This window comes from Ornithodoros turicata, chromosome 2, assembly GCF_037126465.1.
Source record: "Ornithodoros turicata isolate Travis chromosome 2, ASM3712646v1, whole genome shotgun sequence".
In the NCBI taxonomy this organism is placed as follows: Eukaryota; Metazoa; Arthropoda; class Arachnida; order Ixodida; family Argasidae; genus Ornithodoros; species Ornithodoros turicata.
The window spans coordinates 117,928,287-117,944,977 of record NC_088202.1 but is presented as its reverse complement, the minus strand read 5'-3'; positions in this window follow the sequence as shown (position 1 = coordinate 117,944,977).

Sequence of the window (16,691 nt, the reverse complement as noted above, 5' to 3'; positions counted from 1 at the left end):
CAAAGGCCGTCGGTCCTCTGCGCTTCCAGGATGTCGTTCCTGCTTACAATCTGTCCCCACGAGGGCTCCTCCTCCGTGACGGTCTGGTTAACCGCGGCCACAAGCTCCTGCGGAATAACGACGTCCTCAAAGGGCAACGGTGCTCGAGATAGCGCGTCTGCCACCTTATTTGAGGTTCCCTTCCACCGGTATTCCACCGAGAAGTCACATCGCTGCAACGTTAAACTCCAACGTGCGAGCCGTCCGGCTGGGTTTTTCAACCGCTTTAACCAGGACAGTGCCTGATGGTCAGTTTGAATAGTAAATTTCGCACCATCCAAATACATGTCGAACTTATGTAGTGCGAACATGATTGCTAGGCACTCCTTCTCCGTCACGCTATAATTGCGTTCGGGAGGCGTCAGCGTACGGCTTGCAAATGCTACGGACTGGAGTTCACGGTGATGCTCTTGTAACAAGACTGCACCAAGGCCGTAATCGCTCGCATCTGTTTGAAGTACAGCTCGAAGCAGAGTTAACTGGAACGCCGCGTCGACCAGCGGAGCAAGAGGGGAGCCACCCTGGCGGCGTCTAGTAGAAATAAAGGGCGAGGAGGTTTTGACATTTCCATTCTACTCGGAGGGGTGTTTGCTGTGGCGTGCCGAAGAGTGCGCAATCGGGCTGGCGTTATCAACGCTGCGCTCGTTTGGTTTTTGCGACCGTGCCTGAGGGATTGCGAAGAATCGATGATATCCCGATGGCGCGTGGCAGGTAAGCACGTGCGAACCAGTCGTCTCTCACCCCTCCCAAACTTCCAAAATTACGGCGAAGTGATCCAGACGACGAAAATTTTCAGAAAAAGGACTGATGTGGGGCAAAAAAAATAAAAAAATAAAAATAAAAATGCGATTTGCGAAAGGTGGGAGACGCAAATTGGGGAACATGCAGTCGAGGTACGAGCGAACCTCTGCTGACGAAAATTGAAGTGAGGACAAAGGTCATGGTGAATTTGTCTAGCTCTGATGATTATTCACTACACCAATAATAAAAAACCTTCACGGTGACTCCCTGCACGGTATGCCAGCATGCACACACACACAAAAATTGTGTGTGTACTAATTGGCTGTGCTTCCGAGAAACTCCCGAGAGACGCGATATGCTACACCATGAAAGCATTGTTTTATTATTATATTTAAAAACTCATTACGATGCTTTCGCGATTACCATCACTAATTATTTCAAGCATCTTCGTTTCCTCTATTCTGGGCACAGTAAATTTTCCGAACAGAGACAAGCTGTTATTCATTTCATTCGATCACAAAATGAGCGTTTCGGATGACGCGTGCCCATGAGCCATCCCGTTTCCAGGCGCGTGACATGCCATCGATTCTCTGCATTATCTCAGACACAATCGCCCAAAACACAAACAGGCGCAGCGTTGATAACGCCAGCTTGATTGGGCACTGTTCGGCACATCACAACGAACACCTCCCCCTCCCACACCTCCCTCCGACTGAAATGGAAATGTCGAAACGCCCTCTCCCTTTATTTCTGCTAAAGGCCGCCAGGGTGGCTCCCCTCTTGCTCCGCCGGTCGAAGCGGCGTTCCAGTTAATTCTGCTTCGAGCTGTACAAATGGGCGATTGATGTCCGGGAGATACAAGCGGGTAGTGTCCGCAATCGCTTTAACGAGAGAGGTAAACGCCTGTTCCTGCGCTTGTCCCCACGACCATCGTGCTCCCTTTCACAACAGCCAAGTTAGCGGTTGCGTTAGGTCTGCGCATCGCGGTATAAACTGTCTGTAAAAGCCAATCATACCGAGGAAGCGCTGCAAGCTTTTCACATCCGTCGGGCGGGGGTACTGAAGGATAGCCTTTAGCTTGTCCTCGTTCGGCCTGACCGTGCCGGACTCCACCTTGAACCCGAGGAGATCGATGCTGTTGGTAGCCAACTGCATCTTCCGGGGATTGACAGTCAATCCTGCAGCCTGCATGCGTCCTAACACCACTTTCAAATGAGAAAGGTATTCCTGGAATGTACGTGAAAAAATTACTACGTCATCCATGTACGCCATAGCGAAATTGTATTTCGCATTCCAAGCACCTCGTCCATCACTCGCTGAAAACTAGCGGGAGAATTAGACAGTCCAAAGGGCAGTCGGACAAATTCAAATAATCCCCTGTGACAGGTAAATGCTGTTTTCTCAACATCATCCGGTGCTATCGGAATCTGCAGGAATCCTCTACTGCAGTCCAAAGTTGTAAACACGTGGGCGGATCCCAACGAATACATGATCGAGTCTATCGAGGGAAAAGGGTACGAATCGCTTACCGTCACCTCGTTCAGTCGGCGGTAATCCACGCACAACCTTGCGGTTCCATCCTTTTTCGGCGCAAGAACCACCAGAAAAGCCCAAGGGCTGCGAGAAGGTCTCACAGCACCGGTCTCGATCATTTCATCCAGCGCAGCATCGAGGAGCTTGCGCTTATGCACACTCAAAGGCCGAGGATTACATCGCCAGGGCCTTTCGTCGCCGGTTTCTATCCGGTGCTCCAATGCATGGGTTAGACCTGGTCTCTCTGTGAACATACAGGAGAATGGCCGCAATGCTTTAGCGAGCATGCGTCGCTGGTCTGGGCTTCCTGGAAATCGTTTCAGGACGTCCTCCAAAACAGCGGGTACGACCGTCGCTGTTAGGTGTTCTGCTCCGGAAAATAGCTCAACGGACGTAGACTGTCCAGCTCCGGGATCCTGGGTCTCCTCACCAGTCCGGTTCTGCTCCGTTTCCGGCGTCGTCCACTCCATGAAGGGGTAGAAGGTAGTACCGCTTGCATGCTGGTAGCCTCCGCGACGTAAGTCCAGGACGAGTCCCATCCGGATAATGAAGTCGCGTCCCAGGATCATCAGTCCCGCCAATCCGGGCAGGTAGATGAAGCGTTGTCTGACACGTTGTCCGTCGACGGTCAAAGTGAGACGTACTGCTCCTCCGGCTGGTACCACTGCATCTGATGCGAGCCGTAGGCAGGTCCTGGTCGTCCGTACGGAAATGTTCCGCTCCCGGCACCAATCGTGGATGGTGTCACCTATCAGGGATACAGCCGCTCCAGTGTCCACCAAAGCCGCAACGTCCTTACTCAGAACGCGCGCCACGATAAACGGTCCGATGTTGCATATGTCATCTTGCGCTCGACATGCGAGTGGGACCAAGGCCACTACGTTATCAGACAAGATAGCATGGTTAGAATTCGCTTGCTTCTTATCGACATTTTCAGCAGCCGACGACAGAATTGAGTCATTCCAAATTACCGCCGCCGGCGTCCCGGGTTTCCCTGCGGGGGTTGTCTGGGGGTAGCAGTGCTCTGCTGCGGGCAGTTACGACGAAAATGACCGCGTTCACCGCAACCGTAACAACGGGGTTGTGTTCCTGCGTTATTACTTGGTCTTGAGTCGCGCCTGTCCTGCCGTGGTGCATGACGTGCATCACCGACTTCGCGCTCGCGCGGCTCTGCTCGTGCCGACCTCGCTCGGTTCCTTTGCTCATATGCAAAGGGATCCAAAGAACGGTAAACTGGCCCGGCTAGCTCAGTCGGTAGAGCACGAGACTCTTAATCCATCCAAATCCACCGTCCCCTTGGGGCCGACCCGTCTTGCCGCACGCCTGGGAGGCACTGACAGCTAGTGTAGTTGCAGTGTAGTTTGTAGCATTTGTCGCCCGTGCCCTTCGCTGGCTGTCGCTTTTGCTCTTTTGTTCGTAGTTCGGGAGTGTGCATTTGCTGGCCATGCCGCCCAAGAGGCCCCCTCTCGAGCCCGTCTACGAGGACGACCCGCCAGTAGCGGAGGACCTGCTTCGGCAGATGACAGCTCTCTGCGCTTTATTGTCGCAGCAGCTCCCCAGTAGCACGTCCGCCGCCCAGCCGTCCTCTGAACCCCCGCTAGGCCTGAACCTGACGATACCGGCATTTTCGGGCTACAGCGACGCCAAGTCCGTCGAAGATTTTCTCGCGGACCTGGACGCTTACCAGACAGCCGTGGGAGCAACCGACGAAGCCGTCCTGCGCCGGGTACTACCCGCTGCATTGGTAAGCTCAGCTGCTGTGTGGCGCCGGTCTCAACCCGCATTTCCGTCTATGACCGAATTTCAGCGGCTGTTTCGGGAGGAATTTTTTCAATTTCAGGTTCAGGCGTAGCGGGGGTTCAGAGGACGGCTGGGCGGCGGACGTGTTACTGGGGAGCTGCTGCGACAATAAAGCGCAGAGAGCTGTCATCTGCCGAAGCAGGTCCTCCGCTACTGGCGGGTCGTCCTCGTAGACGGGCTCGAGAGGGGGCCTCTTGGGCGGCATGGCCAGCAAATGCACACTCCCGAACTACGAACAAAAGAGCAAAAGCGACAGCGAGCGAAGGGCACGGGCGACAAATGCTACAAACTACAATGCAACTACACTAGCTGTCAGTGCCTCCCAGGCGTGCGGCAAGACGGGTCGGCCCCAACGTTGGACGCCAATTTGTAGGATTCTACCCCCTTGAATCCCACGCGGGGTTTAATCCAACCCGTCTTTTGCCCAACCGCTGCACCGAGAGACACAGACACAGGTGAACAAACCAGAGTGTCGGAGCGAACCGAAAACCGGAACCGAAAACCGAAAAAAACCGCTATTTTGGTGAGAACCGGAACGGAATCGAAACCGTATACGTTTTTTTCGCTCAGGAGGGAAACCGAAAAATATATTTAACGGTTTTCGGTCCAAGAAAAAACTTCGCCGGTTTGGACTACGGAAAGGCGAATGAAACAGACGTCGTGTGCTCTGAAGTCATGTCATGGATACTATACAGGGTTACAGTTACGGTGGAATGTATGTTGGTATACTATGACCCTTAGGCTCCCTTTGTAATGGTTTATCGTTCGCGCACGCACACAGACTTAGAGGTACATGTGACTCTCTAGCAATGTACCGTAGTGTTCGTTTTAATTTGATCCCCCCAAACTCTCCTCAACTAAACAGCGACCCAAGGGTGCTACATAACGGCTTCTTTATCGGTAATGTCGCGCAACGCGTCCCTTGTTTGAGAGCAGCTAAGTTGAATACATTTACGTATACGCGAGGGCAAGCCCGTGCGATGTGGCAACTCTTTTGTGGACAGGACACGAAGCAAATATAACGGAGCCATCGAGCGCGTTTGTGAGTGAAAGTGTTCCTCGATTTGCGTCGTACTCGTGCGGTGGTGCTTGCTGGCTAGACAGTAGCAACAGACATTCGGATGGGACGCGATCGCTCCAACCCAGCAAGAAAGTACTTTACGCATGACATCACGACAAACAAGTCCGTTTGTAGCATGCGCTTCAAGAAAGGAGAAAGCTCATTCAGACAGTAACCTACAGGAACCTGGAGCTACCAATTTCACAGCTGTCTATTAATATTAAATACCATGTATGCGGAATAAACGGGTTTACATTTTGTAACATTTACTTTTTGTGGGGATGAATATTCCCAGCAGAAGCGAAACCGGTTAAAAACCGGTATGAACCGTTATTTTTTTGCTCCGGAGCAGAACCGGTACCGGATCGTTTATGATGTAACCGGAACGAAAACCGGAACGAAAAACGTTTCGGTTCGACACCCTGGAACAAACACACTCTTTACTCAGTGACAAGGGCACCACTTACATATCCTGTGTCGCGGATCCTCTGTTCCGCTCCAAGCCCCCGCTGCCTACCTTGACAGCTGTCGGCAGAAACATTGCCCTCTCCCCCCCATCGCGCGGCGCTTTTATCTCCTTCGATAAGCAGCGACTGTATCATGGGCGAACTGCAGCGCCCCACACAGTAAGACTAGGCTCATTAGGCACTTAATGTCAGTTTTTGTGCCCGTGTGGCAGGGGTATTATAGGTGCAAGAAATACTACCTTCAATGCCAAGCGACTACTCCGAATCTTTCCTCTGTAAAGTCTTGGAAGGAACTTATGGAATCGATGACGTCTCCGCTTACGCTCGCAGACTCGTGGAACGCGACAAGAAAGTTCACAACGTCTTAGACACACGGTCTGAATCTGAACATGACTTTTGTGAAGACCTTCCTCAGCTTCTGGTTTCATCCAATGCTGCTCTTCTCGACTTGGTTAACGAGATCCTTCCACCAGAACGGCAAATCCGTTCAGTCCAGGAAGCTGTGTACGCTAAGGAACTGCAGCAGGCATTCGCAATATGTAATTTAACTATGGACGGTGTCATCCTGGAATGATCGCTGTACCAAGCGGCACACCTCATGGTCAGCGTCCTTCGTTATCATTACGTAAGACCGATGACGACGGCTCGCATTTGAATTGGACTAACTCGCAACGTCTTATCTCATACTTGACCCTACCTCATCAACAATGCTGTTATGTAGCGCAAAAGATCCCAGAAACTCTACCAGATTGGAAATTATATAGGGGTGACTATACATTCAGAAAGAATGAACAGTTGGTTGGATTACATCAGTACGCCAAGGAGGATGGAAATGAGTCTGAATGATTTTCGCATCATTAGCTATCAGGATGAGCCCGTTGAAGACAATTTCGTCAAATTTTACCAAAGCCTCAAGGGTTTCAGAACACTGATCCCTCAACACGTTCCGCCGATTGAGCAAACGTTCGCGCTTAGTATTCACCAGCATAGTTCGAACCTAACTTTATGACGAGACATTGAACGCTATTGTTGTTTCCGCCCCAAACAAGTCTCGAGATATGATCTACGTCAGCCATCGCGCCTTTCCGTTCTTCATCAATTATGCCACTTTGGGCGTGCTTATGGCGCTAGAGATGATACCATGATGGGAGCTGGCATACCAGAAACGTTGGCTGTAGCTACCGGTTGGAAGATCGGCGAATTTGTAGATAGCATTAAACGAGGGCGCAGTACGCTGGGTTTGCATGCGGTGAATTCCTAGAAAGAATACCTCTGGAACGTGATCGCCTTTGCGTGGACGTACGCTGTTAATTTGTCGTACGGCTTCGTGCGACACCTAATCAAAGGTCGAGGCGAAAGCATCTTCCATGGGATCTGGCCAACCGCTCAAACAATCTTCTTCATTCGTTACTGTATGATGTTCTGCTGGGGTTTGCAATAAGCGGACGAAGTACTAGTCCCAAAGCAGCAGTGTATGTTACCGCTACGAGCGAATCCGGAATTCGTACAGTATTACAGTTGTGGAATTACCGTGACAAGAGAAGGAACGGTTCAGACACACTTCCTTTGTACCTTTGTTGTTTTCGTAACATTTAGTGCGCGACATGTGTGTCTCAAGCCATGAGAACGTTTATCTACTATCTTACCTATAAAGGATGAATAAATCGATAGCTCGGGATCTCCCACAGAGCGTTTAGTAAGCCCCATCTTTCTAGTTTGTGTCTCGTGTTTTAATGTCACCTCCTTTGTTCACTATGTAAGATGTGGTTTTGAAAACATCTTTATTTATCGGTCGCCTATCATTAAATTTGCTCCTGAGGAAACTCCACCTCATCACGCGGAGCCCAACTAGCACAATCCGCTTTCTTGACTACTGGAAAGAAGGAACGATAAATTTCCTGCCTGCTGCGTTCATTTCTTGCTCTGGTCTGGAAATTCTCCGTTGTGTGATCGTATTCGAAATTCTCATTTGGAGTTTCATCGTTGAATGTGCGGGAGTTGATGACGTTAGCTGCCGTAACGTTCTACACAACAACAACGACAACAATAAATGAAGAAGTGATGATGACATGGGATGTTTCGTTCTACACAACTATGTTCGTAGTGTTGATAAAGCATAATTCACTGCTGTATGTAGGCCTCACCTCTGTTCTGTTGTATGCCGGTACATCATTCAATAACTGCGACGAGCTTTGGTCCTTGAGTATGTCTTCGTCAGTATGTTTTTTGCTCTCTATTTGTTGTTGATCTCTCTCCACCTCTGAACTCGAGCAAGCTGTTTTCGTTACAGATTCATGTGGGAATTGTGTGGATGTTAAAGGCTTTGTCAACGGTTTGTCAAGTCATTGGCTTTGGGACGACAGATTTATTTTAGTTATAATGACTGGAGCGTTTCATCTCCAGAGGCGGTACAATACCCGAGCCCTATTGCTCTGCCGCTCTCCTGAGTTTTCTCCGAGTCTCAGGAATCCTGAACTGCATCTGGCGTTGTTCTAGTGGCTCTTTTCTTTCTTTCCTTTTCCTTTCTCTCCTTCCTTTTCTTTTCCGTTTTTTATTCTTTTTTCAATTTTACTGTGTTTTTTAATAGCAAGCCGGCTCCTTGCGTGGCTAACCGTTCCTTTCTTTTTTTTTTCATGATAAACATGTCCCCCCCCCCCCCAATTGCTGGCGGTAGTTGGGGGGAGATATAATGACGAGTTTCACAGAGAGCACCGACGTCCCACAGTATCTAGGAAGGTAAGCAGTGCTTTTTATTTATTTATTTATTTATATTTATAAAATACTACAAACCCCCAAAAGGGTCCTAGTAGGAGGGGCACAGAAAGTCCAAAATAGTTCACAACTGGGCACATACCACATCATGCATCAGCCTTTAGGCCTTTCACAAATGCCGTGACAGAGTGGTGTGAGACCTGAGCAAATGACAGAGAATTTCATTCTTCGACGGTTCGAGGAAAGAATGAATATTTAAAGCAGTCAGACCTGCACTGGTCTAGCTGAATGCTGAACTGAATGCGCCGGTGGCATAGCCGTGTTGATCTGGGTACGTGTGGAGTGATGTAGTCCTGATGATGGATTCGAAATTGACCATTAAGTAATTGAAAAAGGAACTGGAGCGTATGGGACTTTCTACGCTCTTCCAGGCGGTATTAACGCACTCAGTGCGTAAAGAGGGGTAACTGAGGTGTGACGATGGTACGACCTGAAAATAAAACGTAACGCTCTCCTTTGAAGGGGTTCAAGAAGTCGAATATTCGCTGTGGCGTAGGGGTCCCAGACATTATCACTATATTTTAAGATAGGTCGTAATAATGTTCTGAACGCCATTAACTTACTATGTGTTGTGCATTCACGAAAATGACGTTTTTGAAACCATAATTCTTTGTTAACCTTCTTTGTAACGTATTGGATGTGCTTATTCCAGCGCAACCCTGACGTAAGTAAAACGCACATGTATTTGTACTCTGAGGCCCTTAAGAGATTCATTGAGTTAATATAATAATCAAAGGTGAGCGGTTTCCTTCTGCGAGTGACACTCATAACCACACACCTATTTATGCGAAGAGGTAACTGCAATGTCTCACACCAGTTAGCCATCTAATACAAACAATTATTTAAACATGCATACTCGTAACCGTCATTGATCTCTTTATACAATACACAGTCGTCGGCAAAAAGTTCATTTTAACATCAATATTCATACCACAACGTCATTTATGAAAATTAAAAACAACAACGGATGTAACTGATACGAAGGACGAGTCGGCGTTATTCGCACGAACAAATTGTTTTCTACTGTCATAATAATTGGAAAACCCGTATAAAGCTCATCGCTACAATTTTGTTCAACCTTAATAATAATTTCCTGTGAGAGTCTCTGTTGAATGCCTTAGCGAAATCCAGAAAAATAAAGTCGACTTGTCCACGAGCGTGTACGACTTTAGCAAGGCCATGAGTTGTGTTCACGAGCTGTGTCACCGTGCTTAGAGCGTGGCGAAAGCCTTGTTGACCGGTAGAGAAGAAATTCTTGCTTTCCAGATATTTGGAAATATGCTTACATACAATATGTTCTAATACTTTACTACATCTGCTCAGAAGGGATATCGTAGGTAAGAATCATAGGTAAGAAGGTAAGAAGAGAAGGTAATTTGCAATGCTTAGTTTGCAGCCTCGTTTAGGATTTGGAACAACTTTGGCTATCTTCCAATCGTCCGGGAGCTCCCCACGGGTCAGAGATACGTTAAAAATAACAAAACGATACTTGGTGCACCACTCGGCGTACGGAATCAAAAAAAGCATTTGGGATGCCGTCTGGGCGCATAGCCGTTTTGACATTTAAGTTAAGAAGTAAAGTAAGGGTTCCTTGATGAAAGATGAAAGTCACTGAAAAGGTTAGCCAGCTGTAGGGATCGAACCCACATCTTCTGGATTACCGATCCAGGGCTTTGTTTGTATCTGTCCCTTCTATGTTGTTCCAGCCTCAGAACATCAGTTTCTCTCTTAAGGGTTCCTTGCTCGCTAATGCTAAGTCGTGGCATTGCTTCTGTGGGAAACCTCCGCACAGATGGGAAACACCCGTCAACCACCCGTCATCAACGGTAAATATGCCAGCAAAATTATCATCGAGAAGAGAGGATACGGAGCAGCCGTCGCTAACAAAATTATCGCCGTTTGTTATCATTATTTGATTATCTGTATTCGGCGAGCGTGCCTCCAGAACTTGGATGGGTCCGATGTTAAAGGTACTGTAAAGCAGTAGAGAAGCAAGATATGTTGGCAATGTGTCTTGAGACTCTGTTGCCTGTAAATCCCATATGCGGTACCATGCGACCGACAACGCTCTCTAAATATTTTTAATTTGTCATGAAAAATCCGGCGTAGTACAGCGGCGCGACGCCTGGTGTCGAACAACCCCCTTTGCAGCGGGCTTTGGGCGGGATCTTTTGGTGGCTATATTATTTCGAATTATATTTACGTAGGTGTGCAGAAACCGCTGTTTAGTGTGTTTTTTGCGAAATAAAATGAAAAGGAAACGCAGCGCTGTTCGACGGAAGCGCCACCTGAACCAAGTGGCGAGAAATCACAGACTGATTGACATAACGGAAAGCAATGGTTCTGAGGATGACGCACACAGTGCACAAACAAATCCCGACACTGTCTGGCCTTTTTAACGACTTCCACATTTCAACTGTTCAGTATTTGTAAAGCCCCGAGACTAGGGAACACGAAGGGACAGACACAACACGAAGTTTGTTTATCCGCAGGTGTGGCTAGTTGTGTGGATTGCAGGGGCGGATTCTGTGGTGGATTGTTTGGTCGGGCCCAGTGTTATACGCGTGCAATGTGGTTGCCGCCGTACTCGGCAGAGAGTACGGATCCCTTCCGAATACTATTACAGTGTTGCCCGTAATCTGTAATTTTAATTTTCTAATTAACTGCACCGGCTATTGGAATGAAATTTGGGCCGTTTTCATACTGATGGCTTGGACTATTGAATAGCCACGCTAAATTAAATTGGACCTCTGCTGCTTTACAGTACCTTTAACAGATTATGTAGTGCTACGTTGAAGTACCTTGTTTTTTATTCTGGTATATCCGCTCTCAGTTCAGCACGAAGCCGCCTGATATCAAGAGATAGGTTCTTGTCGCCTATCCTACTCTTTGTACCTTCTTTTCATTATGAATTATTGAGCGAGTTATCCATGGGTTTTCGGAACGAACTCGTTTACATCGTTACGTCGTTGGGGCACGAACTTCTGAATGCATTCGTGCACTGTTCGTTTAAAGAAGTCTTACAGAGGAGTTCACTGACACAGATATTGCTAGGGCACTGAAGGTATTAAAGAAGTTGGAAAGCTGACCAATTACACTATTGTCGTCTGTCTATTAAATAAGCGATTTGTTAACTGCAGCCGTTTTTTGGTGAAGAGTCCTAAATTTTAGCAGTACCATACTGTGGTCCTATATTCCTTCAATAACGCGGCATTCTGCTTCTCTAGTAAATACCCTGTTTGACACAAACATCAAATCCAATATTCACGAGGTCGTGCCCTGCGCTCTCGTAGGCTCGTTAACGAGCTGGACCAAATTGAACGAGAATGCCATGTCGACGAGAGAGCTGGAACATTCATCGTTGGATAACGAAGCAAGAGGTCAACAACGTTGGGCAAGTTAAAATCACCACCAAGGATTACAAAGGGATGGCGCACAACGTGAGTGTATATGTAATCAGACAGCTTATTCAGAACGGAAATACTTGCAGACGGGGGCCAGTAAAAGCCACCCACAAGCAAATTTCCAAATGCAAGGCACAGCGTCACCCAAACCATTTCTACATCAACAACTTCCGGTAGCACAATCTCAATGTTTCGCTTAGGACAATTGCCACGCCTTCACCTCTAGAGGATCTATCCTTACGAACCACAGTATAGTTAGGTGGAATTATTTCACTGCTTTCAATGTCACTGTGATGCCAAGCATGCGTAAGAATAAGTACATCTGGATCATGGGACAAAAGCACATATTCAATGACCACCATGCTTCTGGTATTTAGATTAAGAATTTGAAATTTATCAAAACCGGTCTTTCCATTAAGTCCAGCTAAATTAGTACTGATCGATGGTGCATCTTTCATCGAGGTTGCTTTGCGTCGCTGATCAGACGCATAGTCTCAAACGTACAATACACCATCTGTGTACAACTTATCGTAAGTCAAACGCACTTTAGTACCTCGTGACATTTCTTCACGAGCGCTGTTCCATAGCAGTTTCCTTGTTGCCCTAATTCTGCTAGAGACGTGTTCCGTAATGAGGAGCTTCGTGTTCTTAAGCTTACTTGGGTTACGTAATACACCTCAGATTCGCCTTCCTCTTGTGGTACGCCGTGAACTATAACAACAACAACAGATAAATTAATGATGATGAATGGGGAAATTCGCCACATGAGGTGCGGCCCACCACCCCAAGGCACAAAAGGCACAATGGACAGGATGAGATGTGTCTTGATGATGAGATGATGAATGACGCTGAATAGGCGTCCATAGTCAGTGAACTCAGTGAGACAACATCAAAAGAACGCTGGGCAAAAACACAACACACGCGCGCACACAAAAAGACATACACAGCACACTGGTAAGCAGGCACATCATAGGGTAGAGAGGAGACCGGTGTCCCGGAAAAAAATCTGGAAGCACTCAAGAGCTTGGCGATGGTCGCTCTGGTCAGACCAAGGGCCGATCGGATGGTTTCCAGTGTGAATGGAGCGGCCGCGATCGATTGTAGGCGACACTGCAGGAGCTGCTCTTTGGGAGGTGTATAGATGGCAGTCGAGAAGCACGTGCTTGGTATCAGCTAAAACAGCACAGCGAGAGTAGGTCGTAGAGCCGGAGCATGATATGTTGACACAGTTGTCTTGCGACGTAAAGCCAGGAATTATTTATTATTATTATTATTATTATTATTATTATTTTATTATTTTATTATTATTATTATTATTATTATTATTATTATTATTATTATTATTATTATTATTATTATTATTATTATTATACGTATTTTGTACCGAACATGGGCAGGTTTCTCTGCGACACCATACGTATCTTCGGATACTTTCGTCCAACGTAAGGATAACACGAAGCCGCACAAACTTCAGCGAACTTGTTCTTATCGTTATACGCACTACAGGTCAGTCAGTTACATTTGTACGTCACCAGGAACGCTGTCCAAGCTGCGGAAAACGGCAAGCAAAAAAGCTCCGTTTCAAATATCCTGAACTCGAAGAAGCTTTGCTCGAATTCACTCAGGAGATCATCAAGCCTGCGACCGAACCAGTCCATTTCTGGTGATATTGAAAGCACCAATATTACAAGTTGGCCATACAGGTTTGCTCAGAAATTTTGGCAATGTGCTAGTAAAATCAATCAAGTAAATATCAAACGCAGGGACAGGTTTAGAGAGTCATAGCGAAGATGACGAAAATAACACATGGGCACAAACAGGGAACGCCGATTTTTCAGCCGTTAATCATATGATGAAAGGTTTGAGATTAAGGATAGATTGGAGATAAGGGTAGATAGGGATGATTAAAAGACGAAAGTTCGACGTTTCCTGTCTGTCTCTGCGGTATTTTCGTCGTCTTGGCTCTTATCATGTACCAAACGGCCCCGTTCGTCTGTGATTTTGGGAGTCATCGGCTGTCACAGGCCTGAGGCAACTGTTTTCTATCAGTATCCAGCGCAAGGTAAACTGCACAAGTATACAGGACCCAATGATTACGCTCCGACCGTTCATAAAGATGGGGCCCTTTTTTCTCTCTCTCCCTCTCTTTTATCGCTCGGGGGCCACATGACCACCACGCCGGCACCCCTGCTCTATAGATAGGGTGGTATGGGCGTGTGTTTTGTCATGAGTTTTCGTTTCACTGCGTTCGGGATGTTGTGCACGTTAGTTCACAAATGTTTCCAGATGACGGAGTACTTCAAGTTTTCAAACCAGGGAAGCTTGTCAATAATGAAAGATCTGACACTGTATAAGATGGGAAAGAATGTGGCATTCTTTAGGCGGCTTCTTAGGCAGCTTCCTAAGGCCAAGCATGCTTTAAAGGAACGGTCGCATCCGTTCCAGTCGATTTCGAAACTATAGTGGCATTCGATTCCTCGTGGACAACTGACAACGGAACCGCAAATCCCACACAAAAGACTGGCGTAGTTTGGATGTTATTCCACGGAATACATGACAACAACAAGCGGCAGACATTGAGAGTACGCCAGAATTCCCTCTCTGCAAAAACGAGAAAACGTCACCTCCTCAGAACCAATGAGGGCGCGACCTTGAGGAAATGAATTCCGCGACGGGGTGTCTGAACGGCGCTTTTCTCCTCTAAGCGCCGCTCTCTCATTCTTCCGCTTCGGGAGTGACGTGATATCACGCGCATTGCGCCTCTGCAGCTGCCGGAGAAGCCGTGACCTTTAAAATCCGTTTATTTAAAGGACAACGGAAACGAAATTTGTCCATTGCAAAAAGGGGACCGAACAAGGTGTAAATATTATGTAAAGTTATGGTGCCACTAGTATTTTGCAAGTACGCTGTGCGGATGGCCATATTTCTGACGATTACGAGAGCGCTGGGCCGCCCACCCGACACGATCGCCCATGGAGCGCGCCAAGCATTGCGGGAAAACCTGAGGTGCGCGTGACGTCAAACATCTCTCGCGCTCCATGTGCGGCTGCCCGGCACAAACACGGCGAATTCTGAATAACGCCTGAAGATGTTTGATTCGGAGCTCTCGTGGAAGTCTGAAGACAATATATCCTATGAGAGATGGGTTCGTACATGCTTCTTCGTCTCCGTTCTTTCCCCGTAGCAGGAATTAGACGTACGCCGAAACACCAAATGAAATGAAGCGAAATGAAAGTCAGGAACTGCAACAGGAGAGCCAACGTGCGTCACTTCCGTGGTCTGCTACGGCGGCGCGGCGACGCTCACCAGGGGCTAGGATTGCTCCACGGCCGAATTTTATATCGCGATTGTGGCGGCGTTTCAACTAATATACGCAAATCTAAGTCGAATTCCGGATTGTTTTGGTACACATCGCAATATGAGGCAAATAGCTTTGCAGCCTATTTTCGTTTCCGTCGTCCTTTAATAGCTAAGCACTTTTCAGACGAAAAAATTAACCAAATATATTGTCCTCCAGTGCCGAATATACTGATATCAGTTCCATAAATGGGTTTGCGGATGCGGCCCTCCCGTTAAAGGAACTGTAAAGTGAATTTCAACCAAGGGTTATCTTATGATTTTATGAAAGCCTAGGAAGAGTACATCTCAGTTACGAAATATTTCTTTTTGAATCCCTTTTTCTTTGAGTAATGGAATTTCAAAGATTGCATTCGAGCGCAAAGCGCAATACTCCCTCAGACACAACACTGGGTTGGCTCGTGTCGGCTACGGCTAGTCTCGCCTTCCTAATCCGGCTCCTGGTCTGTGGCGAATGCGTAATATTGTTTCGAGGTCCATGTCGTGTGATGTTGATTTTTCCAAACTTGAATGCCCTCGAGCTTGCGATAGTCCAGCAGTCACGCCCGCAAAACTTTTGTTCTTATGAGTGCGCGCGGTAGACGCAGTATGACACGACATCTTCAGCAGAATCGTCGACGGAGGATGAATTACCGTCATTGCAGTCACTTGGCCGTCGTGGGAGACACCTTCATGTGTAATGAAAATGTTGAGAACTTCACAGCGGAAATATGGCATTGCTCTTTCGGTTCAGGTGTCCTTGCTGCAAATGCGTGCCGATGCCGACGGCAGAAGAATGCCTTTGTTGCCGCGAAATGAGACGTTACTGAAGCAGCGCAGCGGTTGCATTTCAAGAAATCTGTACTTTGAAATACTGTGGCTGAAGACTGAGTCGCTCCAGGTATCCTACTGATACGTGATAGAAAGCGACGAGTACGCTGTTACCAGGAACAGCAAAGTGAACAAGTGAGTTCATTCATGTGTGCCTTCGGTTTGTTATTAGTAAAGTTACATATCATAATTTTATGCTGTCCATGGTACATGCAGGAAGTTCGGTACGTTGCCTACAAACAGTTTACCAGGTGGCTCTTGGGACCATTAGGAAAGCACTGCAAAAGAGTCCTCGAAGCATGTGCTGTATATGCAATATGGGAAAACTTTCCTTCTGAAGCATACAAAGGTTTTTGCCTTTTTGACGTGTGATGCAGTAGGTGGTGTCTGACCATGTGAATGTTTATTCGCTTTCACTGAAATGAAGCTCTCACTTTTCTTTCAGGTGCTCGTAGGCACCATTGAATGCCTCCCATTTGACAGAGGTACACTGGATGGTTTGATCATGAACACTGCTCGATCACAACACTATTCCTTTCATGCACAATAGAGGTCTGCTATATGCCCTTCTGGAATAACCAGACAGCCACTACACAGTAAAATACATTCTACAGACAGTGGAAAACACTGAACATATCATCATGCATTGTCCAAAACATGCTGCACAAAGAGGCATCTTGAGGCATACCCTTGGCCATCTCGACAGCA